The 12494-nt window shown below is 34.5% G+C and overlaps 1 protein-coding gene across 11 annotated transcripts in view; it reads left to right on the top strand.

Annotated features, from left to right (window-relative positions):
* The window catches only part of TRIQK (triple QxxK/R motif containing), an 88489-nt gene that overhangs the window by 20166 nt on the left and 55829 nt on the right, over positions 1-12494 (top strand). Inside the window, exon 3 of one of the 11 annotated variants that reach the window (XM_063643432.1) lies at positions 2496-2556. The exons of the other annotated variants lie outside the window; for them this stretch is intronic. The gene's annotated coding sequence lies outside the window, so the exon portion shown is untranslated. The remainder of the gene's footprint in view (positions 1-2495; positions 2557-12494) is intronic. 11 annotated transcript variants of the gene reach the window in all.

Genomic DNA, 12494 nt, shown 5'->3' with positions numbered 1-12494 from the left:
AGAATCTGTATTAAAAGAAAAGTCTAGTCTCTTAATAACTAGATTTTTGTACCGTTAGAGATAACATGGAGGTCTTTAGAATAGGCTCTAAAAACCTTTTAGAAAAAGTAGAAGTGACATATGTAGTTAAAAAATAAATGAGCCAGGCGCCGTGGCTCACTCCTGTAATCCCAGCACTTTGGGAGGCCCAGGTGGGCGGATCATGAGGTCAGGAGATCGAGACCATCCTGGCTAACACGGTGAAACCCCGTCTCTACTAAAAATACAAAAACAAAAAATTAGCTGGGCGTGGTGGTGGGCGCCTGCGGTCCCAGCTACTCTGAGGCTGAGGCAGGAGAATGGCGTGAACCAGGGAGGCGGAGCTTGCAGTGAGCCGAGATTGTGCCACTGTACTCCAGCCTGGGCAACAGAGCGAGACTCTGTCTCAAAAAAACAATAGTAAAGTAAAATAAAAAATACAAAATAAATGGTAGGGAGTATGACACATAAAGGAGAAATATGGTTCAATCAGAGAATATTATTATGGCTAGTAATGTGAAAAAATTAGAAAACAACACAAAAATATTAATTGTTTTAGGCAGTTTATTCATTGAATAAAAGTTGTTTGCTTTCAAAACATCCCATTTTCTGATCTGAGCTAAATAGGGCAATTTTAAAGATAGGGGTTCAGAGTAGTTCATAGCCTTTTTATTACATTCATTTTTAAATGCCTTATTTGAAAGGGAATGTCCTGGTTTATGCTTTTCATACTTTTTCCCTTTTAGAAAGAGGCAGATGGTATGAAAACTGGACTCCCTTATTTAAAGGGAATGTTGATATTTATAACCAAGCTTATCTCCAGCAAGATTTGTTTTTTGCAGCTGTTCCAGGTTGGAAAAAAATATTATATTAAAGCTCTGGCTTGTTTTTCTTTCCATATTTAGGGGGGGAAATCTTCAAAATGTGAAAAAGTAATGTTTGATTTTAAACATGAATGCAATGTAAACTGTGATTTTTTCCATCTATATGTGAATTTTCTGTTTGTATGCTGTGATATTACTCTTTTTGTTTCACTGATCTATTTCCTAGATATATCACACTTGAGAAATAATTTACTCATTATTTTCTATATATCATCAAAGTATCCTAGGAAATGTAGTAGACTTTCATTAAGGCTTAGCCTTTGTTATTAAATAGACCACTTTCTAATTTTCCGTTTTGATATTTTAGTCATTTATTTTTTTGCCCAGAGCATATTTTCACTGGGAAAGTAAATTTATTTTTAGTTCTTAGTTATATTATTTAAGTTAAGATATATATTTTTCTTTTTATTTTCTATTATTTGCTTCTATTTTTAATTAGAAATGCTACTTTTTTCTGGACATGTTTTAGTACTTTTTAAAATAAGTTAATTGATAATTAACTGTATTTTATATCCTAAATTTAATACATATAGCTACTTCTTGGGGCACATGCAAAACTAGAATGAATATCCATGCCTGCACATGCATATAATCTTTGAACAAATATATATCTATATACATACCTATATAGTACATAAGGAGGGAAAAACAAATGTAAGTTGGTCACTAAGCTGTCCACAGCTGCACGAGCAAACACAGACTCTTGCTTAGTCATGTGAAGCATCTCCAGACAGGCTGTACAGGACAAGTCAGTTAGATTGAGGAAGAAAAATAATTTATCTGCCAACGTCTTCCTATCTCTCATTTCACATTGGTCAAAGCTCACCTTATGGTATGTCACTGTCCCTGTACTTTCAGATTATGTCCCCTGACCCCAGTAGGCGATTGTTGGGGAAGTTAGATCCTACACCGTATGCTTTGTGGCTTCACTGGAATCTGGAGGTGGCAGGAGGAACTGAGCTTCCATGCATCAGGGTGTAGATATTGCTGTAGCTGTGAAAGTGGTGATAGGGCTGTGCCTTCATCTTCACTATAGAGGAAGCCACATCAATCAGTGGTATTGGAAAATGAGTTGAAGGTAATGGCCAGTGCTGTCCATTGGACAAGTGACTGAAAGTCCGGTATGTAGTGAATTGGGTGAGATACATAAATTGGGCCCAACATAGGATAATGGGTAATGATTGCATTTGTTCCGCTTCTTTAAAAATTATTTATCATATGTAAATACACCTTTGACAGTACCTACACCATAGTTAGCACTCATTATCTATTTAATTTTTTTATTAACTTTGTTTTATTAAGATATAATAAACATACATATTTATAGGGTACAGTAAGATGTTTTAATACATGTATACATTGTGCAAAATCAAATCAGGGCATTTAGCCAGCATATCCATCACCTTATATATTTATCATTTCTTTGTGGTGAGAACATTCAAAATTCTCTTGTCCATTTTAAAATATACAATACAATATTGTTAACCTTAGTTATCCTAATCTACAATAGAACACCAGAATTTATTCCTTCTAACTGTAACTGTGTACTGTTAACCAAAATTTACCTGTACCCACCTCCTTTTCCCTTGCTAGCTTCTGTTGACCACCGTTCTGCCTTCTGCTTTTATGAGAGCAACTTCTTTAGATTCCACATGTAAGTGAGATCATGCTGTAGCTGTCTTCCTGTGCCTGACTTATTTCTCATAACATAGTGTCCTCAAGATTTATCTGTGTTGCCATGAGTGCCAGGATTTCATTCTTTTTTATGGCTGGATAGTATTTCATTACATATATATGCTTCATTTTATTTATCCACTTATTCGTTTATAGACACTTAGGTTGATTTAATCTCTTGACTATTGTGAATAGTACTGTTATAAACATTGGAGTGCTGATACCTCTTTGACAAACTGATTTTATTTGTTTTTGAATATATATCCAACAGTAGGATTGCTGGATCATATAGTAGTTGTATTTTTTTTTTTTTTTTTGAGGAACCTTCATACTCTTTTCCATAATGGCTGTACTAATTTACATTCCCACGACCGTGTGTAAGAGTTTTCCTTTTCTCCACATGCACACCATTTGTTACTTTTTAATTATCTTTTTGATAATAGCCATTTTAACAGGTGTAAGGTGCTGTCTTGTTGTTTTGATTTGCATTTTCCTAATGATTAATGATATTTTCATATAACTGTTGGCCATTTGTATGTCTTCCTTTGAGAAATGTCTATTCAGGTCTTTTGCACATTTTCAAAATGGGATTATTTGGGGTTTTTTTGTATTGAGTAGATCGACTTCCTAATATAGTCTGGATATTAACACATGCATAGTTTACAAATATTTTCTTCCGTTCTGTAGGTTCTCTCTTTACTCTATTGCTTGTTTCCTCTGCTTTTTCCTCTTCTAAAAAGCTTCTAGCAGAATCCCATTCGTCTATTTTTTGCTTTTGTTGCCTGTGCTTTTGGGGTCTTACCCAAAAAAATCCTTGATCAATCCAATGTGTGTCCAATATGGTGTTTTCCCTGTTTCCTCCTAGCAGTTTTATTGTTTCAGGTCTTACATTTAAGCCTTTAATTCATTTTGATTTAATTTTTGTATATGGCAAGAGATAGGAATCTAGCTTCATTCTTCTGTATGTGGATGTCCACTTTTCCCAGAACCATTTATTGAAGAGACTGCTCTTTTTCTATTCTGTGTTCTTGGCACCTTTGTTGAACATCAGTTGGCTGTAAGTGTATGGATTTATTTTTGGGTTCACTATTCTGTTTCATTGTCTCTGTGTCTGTTTTTATGCCAATGCCATGCTGTTTTGGTTACTGTAGCTTCATAGTATATTTGAAAGTCAGGTAATGTGATGCCTCTAGCTTTGTTCTTTTTTGCTCAAAATTGCTTTGGCTATTCAGGGTGTTTTCTGGGTCCATATGAATTTTAAGATAGTTTTTTTCTACTTCTATGAAGAATGTCATCGGGATTTTGACAGGAATTGCATTGAATCTGTAGATGATTTTGAGTAGTATAGACATTTTTACAATAGTGATTCTTCCAATTCATAAACATGAAATACTTTTCCATTTATGTGTGTCTTCAATTTTTTGATCAGTTTTTAAAAATAGTTTTCACTGCGGAGAGTTTTCACCTCCTTGGTTAAATTTATTACTAAGTGTCCCATTTTTTTTTAGCTATTGTAAATAAGATTGTTGTCCTTATTTCATTTTTAGATAGTGTGCTTTTAGTATATATAAATACCACTGATTTTTGTCAGCCAAGCGTAGTGGCTTATGCTTGTAATCCTAGCACTTTGGAAGGCTGAGGCAGGCAGATTGCATGACCTCAGGAGTTCAACCAGCCTGAGCAGCATGGTGAGACTCTGTCTTTACTAAAATACAAAAAATTAGCCAGGTGTGGTGGCAGGCACCTTTAGTCCCAGCTGCTTGAGAGGCTGAGGCAGGAGAATTGCTCAAACCCCAGAGGCAGAGGTTGTAGTGAGCCAAGACTGTGCCACTGAACTCCAGTATGGGCAACAGAGCTATATTCTGTCTAAAAAAAAGAGGAAATACTATGACTTTTGTATGTTGAATTCAAATCCTGCAGCTCTAGTGGAATCTTTAGTATTTTCTCCATATAAGATAATGACTTCTGCAAACGGGCACAATTTAAATTCTTCCTTTCCAACTTGGAGGCCTTTTAATTCTTTCTCTTGCCCAATTTCTCTGGCTAGGACTTCCAGTACTATGTTGAATAGAAGTGGCAAAAGTGAGCATCCTTGTCTTGTTCCAGATCTTAGAGGAAAGCTTTCAACTTTTCCACATTCAGTATATTAGCTGTGAGTTTGTCACATATGGCCTTGTGTTGAGGTGCGTACATTCTACATCTAATTTGTTGAGAGTTACTATCATGAGGGGATGTTGAATTTTGTCAAATGCTTTTTCTGCATCTGTTGAAAAGATCATGTGGATTTTGTCATTCATTCTGTTAATGTGATGTATAATATTTATTGATTTGCATACATTGAACCATCCTTGCATCATGGGGTGAATCTCACTTGATCATAATTAATGATATGGGCTCTTCCTAGTATTTTGTTGAGGATTTTTGCATCTATAATAATCAGAATAGTTTTCTTTTTTTGTTCCATCCTTGTCTGATTGCATTATCAGAGTAATTATGGCCTCAAAGAATGAGTTTGGAAGTATTCCCTCCTCTTCAATTATTTGGAATAATTTTAGTAAAATTAGTATTAGTTCTTTATTAAATGTTTGGTAGAATTCAACAGAAAGGTATCATGCCCTGGGATTTTCATTGATGAGAGACTGTATTACTAATTTAAGCTGGTTAGTTATTATTGTTCTGTTCAGATTTTGTATTTCTTCATGATTCAATCTTGGTAGGTTGCATGTTTCTAGGAGTTTATCCATTTCTTCTACATTATCCAATTTGTTGTCATATACTTGTTCATAATTATCTCCTGTGACCTTTTGCATTTTTGTGATTTCAGTGCAATGCCTTCTTTTCCATCAATTTATTTGAGTCTTTTCTCTTTTTTTAAAATGTAGTTTGGCTAAGAGTTTGTTAATTTTGTTTCTATTTGCAAAAAACAACTAACTCTTCATTTGTTGACTTTTTGTATTTGTTTTAAAGTTTCTGTTTTATTTATTTCTGCTCTGATTTTTATTTCCTTCTATTGATTTTAAGTTTCATTTGTTCATTTTTCTAGTTCCTTGAGGTGCAATGTTATTGTGTTTATTTGAGATCTTCTTTTTTGATGCTGGCATTTATTGCTCTAAACTTATCTCTTAGAACTGCTTTTGCTGTATCTCATAGGTTTCGATGTGTTGTTTTTATTTGTCTCAAGAAATTTTTAAATTTCCCTTTTGGCTGGGTGCAGTGGCTCATGCCTGTAATCCCAGTGCTTTGGGAGGCCAAGGTGGGCAGATCACCTGAGGTCAGAAGTTCAAGACCAGCCTGGCCAAGAGGGAGGCTAAAATACAAAATAAATATTCCACTAAAATACAAAAATTAGCTGGGTATGGTGGCAGGCACCTGTCATCTCAGCTACTCAGGAGGCTGAGGCAGGAGAATTGCTGGAACCCAGGAGGCGGAGGTTACAGTGAGCCAAGATCACACCACTGGACTTCAGCCTGGGTGACAGAATGAGACTGTCTCAAAATAAATAAATAAATAATAAATAAATTTCCCTTTTAATTTCTTCATTGACCCATTCATTTTTCAGAAGGATGTTTTTCAATTTCTATGTATTTGTAAAGTTTCTAAAGTTCTTCTTGTTGTTGATTTCTAGTTTTATACCATTGTGGTCAGAAAGAAACTTGATATTATTTTAGTTTTCTTAAATTTATTAAGACTAGTTTTGGGTCTAACATATGATCTATCCTGGGAAATGTTCCATGTGCAGTTGAGTAGAATGTATATTCTTCAGCAGTTGGTTGGAGTATTCTGTAAACATCTGTTAGGTTCTTTTGGCCTAGAGTGCAGCTTAAATTCAATGCTTGTTTGTTAGTTTTCTGTCTGCATGATCTGTCCATTACTGTAAGTGGTGTGTTGAAGTCCTGTGCTATTATTGTGTTGGAGTCAATTTCTCTCTTTATACCTACTAATATTTGCTTTATTTATTTGGATGCTCCAATGTTGGGTGCATATATATTTACAAACATTACATCCTTTTGCTGGAAAAGCCCATTTATTATTATATAATGACCTTCTTTGTCTCTTTTATGGTTTTAAAATTTAAAGTCTATTTTATTTGATATAAGTATAGCTACTCCACTCTCATTTGCTTTTCATTTGCATGCAATATCTTTTTGTGTTACTTCACTATCAGTTTGTTTGTGTCCCTGACAGTGAAGTGATTCTCTTGCAGACAGTATACAGTTGAGTCTTTTTTTTTTGATTAAATCTATTCAGCAACTCTAAGTCTTTTAATTGGAGAATTTAATCCATTTACATTTAAGGTGATTATTGATAGGTCTGTACATTTGGGAAGACCGCCCTCGCTTCTCACATTTACAGTTCTTTGACATGGATAGAATTTCATTATTTTGTCTAGCCTGTGATTCATGAAGGGTCAGCTGGTGATGACCCTGAAGAAAATTTATGTATTCTCTAGTTGGCTGGGCCACTACCTTCTCTCTGATGTCAGATAATGCTATTCTCTGGGTTCTGCTGACTGGTGAGACCACTGACCGGGCTCTCCTATTAGGTGGAGCTGCTGGCTGGGTACTGCAGTGGCTTCTGGTTAGCCCAGATATAAGACATATTCCTTGGCTGGGTAATTCTGCTATTTGGGATCTGCGGTTGGGCAAGGGTGCAGGCTGCAAGGTTAGGTGGAGTTGCTTCTCTGGACAGGTGGGACCTGAGGCTATGCTCCTTAGGAATGCATGATGAGGGTTTGCTTCCCTCTGTGTGTGGTACCCTGGGATGGGCATTAGGCTGAATTGAGTGGCTGTTTGACCTCTCGGATCAAGCAGGACTAGTGCCTACATTTCTCCCAAATGCATAGAGGCAGGAATCTCTCTGCCTGAGTAGGGTTGTAGGGTGGGTTTGTTGGCTGTGTTGAGCCACACTGCTTGCCTTCCCAGGTCAAATAGGTATAGCCCCTTTGCTTCTCTGAGATCTGTGGAGGAGGGCATCTCTTTGCCTGGGGAGGTTGTAGGGTGAGCTTTTTGGTTGTGTGGAGCCATTGCTTACCTTCCTGGGCAAAGCCAGCGTAGCTTCTTTCCTTCTCTGATATCCCTTCATGTCTCTGACATCCATGAAGCTGGGAGTCTTTCTGCCATATGGAGTCATTGGGTAGGCATTTTGGCTGTGTAGAGCTGCTGTTTACCCTGCTGGGTCAAGCCATTCTAGCCCCTTTGCTTCTCTCAAATTCACAAATAAAACAATTCTGTGAGCTCACACAGAGTGGGGAGATATTAAGGTTTGGACCACTCAGAATGGCATGTCTTCATAATCTACCAGGGCATTTAGTTGAGACCCCATTGGGGATAATGTTTTAGAAGTAGGCTGATCTATCCCTAGATTAAAGGTTGCTTAGATGCAACCTAGAAAAAACTTAAGTAAAACCTGACCATACTGATTTTAACTCTCTTTCTCCTCTCAACAAAAAGCCGCAAATGTTTTAAAAGAATAAAATAACATTAGACATTAAACAATGTAACAATTGCAGTTCCATTATCTGGTAAAAATTACTAGTCATGCCACAGAGCAGGAGAGTGTGATTTATAACCAAGAGAAAAACAGTCAATAGAAATAGATCTATAAATGACAGATTTGGTAGAACTACCAGCAAAAAATGTAATCAGTTATTATAATTTTAAATATTTAAAGAAAAACCTTAACATAAGAGGAAAATGGAAGATATTAGAAAGAATCAAAGGACCTTCTAGTGGTGAAAAGTATAATTTTCGAGTTACAAATTTCACTTTATGGTATTAACAGCAGATAGGACACTGCAGAAGACAAGCTCAGTGTGCTTGAAGATAATGCAGTAACATTGATCCAAAATGAAAGGCAGAGTGAATAATTGCCCCTCCCAACAAAAATTAACAGTGCCTTGGTTAGTTATGAGACAATACATGGTCTCATATATGTGTAGATGTAGTCTCAGAATAGTGGCAGGGGCAGGGGAAGAAAGAAAAAGTATTTCAAGAAATCATGTGAGAAGTTTTTCCAAATTTGATGAAAATTACAAAACGATACATCTAAGAAGCTCAGAGAAGCCTGACCAGTATAAAAGTAGACATACAGACACCAAAGCACATCAAAATTAAATTGGTGAAAACAATAATGCAAAAATCATTAAAAGTAGCAAGTATGGGTAAGGAATATAAACTAAAGATAAATTTAAAATGGTTGGTAATGGATGTGTTAGTTAATTTGATTGTAATAATCATTACAAATTGTATACATATATCCAATCATGTTGTACACCTCGAATATATATATATATATCAATTAAAAATTTTAAAATATAAGAAGGTAAACCTAAAGATAAGTTTGAAGACTGTTCCACAAAACTATCCCAGTCGGTAGACAAAGGAGTGTTAGCTTTCAAGTACTGTAAGAATAGTTGTGACCCTAGAACCCTAGAATTCTATTTGAAGACAAATATTCTTCAAAAATTAAAGAAAAAATAAAAGTTTTTGTCTCTAAACAAAAGCTGAGAGTATTTGTTGCCTAAAGACTTGCACGGCAAGTAATGTTAACGAAATTCTTCAGAAAAAAGGAAAATGAAACATCACACAAGGAACAAAGAATATTGGAAATAGTAAATATGTAGGTAAATACAAAAGGCATTTGTATCATTTTTAAGGTTTTGAAAAAGATATGTTGACTCTTTACTGCAAAAATATTATCAATGGTTTATACTGATAAAAACGTAGATGTGAAATATATGGCAATAATATCCCAAAAGATAGAGGGTTGAGATTGGAAGTTTACTGTTGCAAGATCTTATATAATATGTAGAGTAGTATAATATTATTTGAAGACAGATTATGAAATGTTACATAATATGTATTATAAATTCTAGTAACTGCTAAAAATGTAAAACAGAGGAATGACTAATAAAAGTGAAGATGGAATAAAATACTAAAAAATGCTCAATTAATCCCAAAGAAGCAAGTTAAAAAGAACAAAGAAGATGAGGTAAGAGCAGATGGGACAAATAGAAAATAAATGGTAGGATGATGGATATAAATGCAAACATATCGCTAATTACATTAAATAAAATGATCTTAATTGTACATTTAAAACACATATTTTCAACTGGGTAAAACAAGCAAGACCCAGCAATATACTGTCAAGAAATCTGATTAAATAAATAACCCTGTGCAAGCGATCTTAATTGTACTTCCTCATTCCTGCTACATAACCACAGCATTTGGCGTTTATCATTTGGGTGCGTGTGTGTGTGTTGGTATAGGTATATTTTTCCCTAAATAATATTGACTATTGATTGTCATGTTTTAAGTTGTTTTGTAAGTGTATAAATAAATGTGTCTTTGTTCACACATTTTAATTCCTTTATATTTCACTTATGAATAAATTATGTAGACATACAGAGTTTTATTTTTCTTTTTTGCTGTTATTAAAAACATTCAGTGAGTGTACTTACTAGTGTTTTTGTGCACATATAGAATTGTTTCCCTAGTTCATATAACTAGCAGTTGATTAATGGTTCTTGTATGTACATAATTTTAATTTTACTGGGTATTGCCACATTGCTCCCTCAAATATTTTATTAATTACTATTCTTACCTTATTGTAATAATCTGAGCTCCTATGACAGTTCAATAAGTAGTCATGCATATACTTTTAGAGGTATTCCATAGTATTTATAGCTGCTTTATAGATTTTGTTGCTATGCTAAATTAGAATTTTATATATAAACTTTATATATCATAACCTGGCTGAGCTCTTATAAATAATTTTATACAGATTCAAATATTTGTCTGTAGTTTCTCTCCACTTTGCCACCTGGGAGTCATATTATTTGTGAATCATAATGTTTTCTTTTTCCTTTCCAATCCCCTATGCTCTTTCCCCTTTTGTCTCACTGTGCTATCTGGATGTCTCACTACAATGTCTTTGTGTTGCTTATGATTTTTAAAAGAGAACTTTTAATTTTTCTCTATTAAGGATAATCTTTGCTTTGTCTGTTTGCCTATGCATCAACAGGGTAAAACGTTCTTTTCTATTTCTATTTACTAAATTCCTTTGCTTTCTCCTTCCTGCCTCCCTCTGTTCATCTTCTGTCTTTCTTCCTTCTCTCTCCCTGTAATAATGAATGGGTATTGAATGTAACTTTTATTTTTCTGTATTGATTGAGGTCTGTCAGTATTTTCCTCCTTTAATCAGTTAACAAGAAGAATACTGTTAAGATAATATCTAATGTTAAATTGTCCTTTCATTTTTGTGATTAGCCCAGCTTCATCATGGAAAATTTTATCATTATGATTATACATACTGGATTTGGTTGTCTAATATTATGTTCAGGATTTTTAAATCTTTGTTCATAAGTAAGATTGGCTTGTAATTTTTCATTCTCATAATTATCTTGCCTTGTTCTCATTTCAAGATTCTACTAGCCTTATGAAATGAGTTGAGAAGTGTGCCAATTTTTAGGCTTCAAAATAGTTTAATATTTTATATACCTTATAAAGCTTGTTGTAGGGATTATGTGTTCCTTGAATGGTTAATAAAACTTCCCTGTTGACTATTTAATCTTACCTGTTTTGTGTGTGTGTGTCTTATTTTATTATTATTTTTTTTTGAGACGGAGTCTCGCTCTGTCGCCCAGGCTGGAGTGCAGTGGCGCAATCTCGGCTCACTGCAAGCTCCGCCTCCCGGGTTCACGCCATTCTCCTGCCTCAGCCTCTCCGAGCAGCTGGGACTACAGGCGCCCGCCACCACGCCCGGCTAATTTTTTTGTGTTTTTAGTAGAGACGGGGTTTCACCGTGGTCTCGATCTGCTGACCTCGTGATCCGCCCGCCTCGGCCTCCCAAAGTGCTGGGATTACAAGCGTGAGCCACCGCGCCTGGCTGTGTCTTATTTTTTAAGGGTAGATTTTTAAACATTGATTGACTTACAAAAATTATAGTTCCATTGAATTTTATTCTATTTGATCTCTACCTTCTTCAGCTGCTATTGGTAAGTCTGTTTTTTAAGAAATGTGTTTTAATTTTTAAATTTATTGATATGGCATTTTTAATAGAATCTTCTTGTTATATAATGTTAATCTCTGCTGAATATTGAGTCATTTTTTAAAATATCTAATACTGTTTGTGTATTCTTTCTTATTCCGTCAGGACAAGAGTTTGTTCCATGTTATTATTTTTAAAAGGCTCAGTTTTTGTCTATGTTGATCATCCCTTTTGACTCTGTTTTTTTAATTTAATTATTTATTGCTTTTAGTTTATGACTTTTTGTAATTTGAAGGACTTTATTCTTTTTCTATTATTTCCTTTTTGGTTCATTATTTTTCAATCTTTTGCCTTTTCTAATTTGTGCTTACTTATCACTTTAGCTACATCACTAATTTTTCAAAACTTTCTGTTGATGCATAATACTGTACATAAAGGAACATGCACAAAACAGAATATGTAGATGGTGAATTTTCACAGAATGAACACGCTTTTAACCAAAACCCTGATTATTTTATTTTAGCAATAATTTCTAAACATTTGCTGTTGAAGTGTTTTAATATTTGTAGTTCACAACATTGATCAAGTTGGAATCTTTTATTACTCTTGAACAGTTTATTTAAAATCATATTTTTCATATTTTCATTTGCTAGCTTTTCTTTGTTTATTATTTTTTGTGAGACTGAATACTCTTAAAAAGGCCAACAATTAACTATCAAGCAGAACTTTGACATCTTTTTAAATGAAATACTTTATGAAAGGCTTTATAGATTTGATAGAGTGGGAATTAGGGAATAGGAGATGGAAGATAAAAAGCTGGCACAAAGTAGAACTTCTAGTTTTTTGTTTGTATTTCAGTTTACCTTGGGAAATTCTTTTCTCCATCAATCCATTGTAACAGGAAATCTACTTATGCTTTTTCGTATTGTA

This window comes from Symphalangus syndactylus, chromosome 7, assembly GCF_028878055.3.
Source record: "Symphalangus syndactylus isolate Jambi chromosome 7, NHGRI_mSymSyn1-v2.1_pri, whole genome shotgun sequence".
NCBI classification, from domain to species: Eukaryota; Metazoa; Chordata; class Mammalia; order Primates; family Hylobatidae; genus Symphalangus; species Symphalangus syndactylus.
This window is presented reverse-complemented; position numbering and strand designations above follow the sequence as displayed.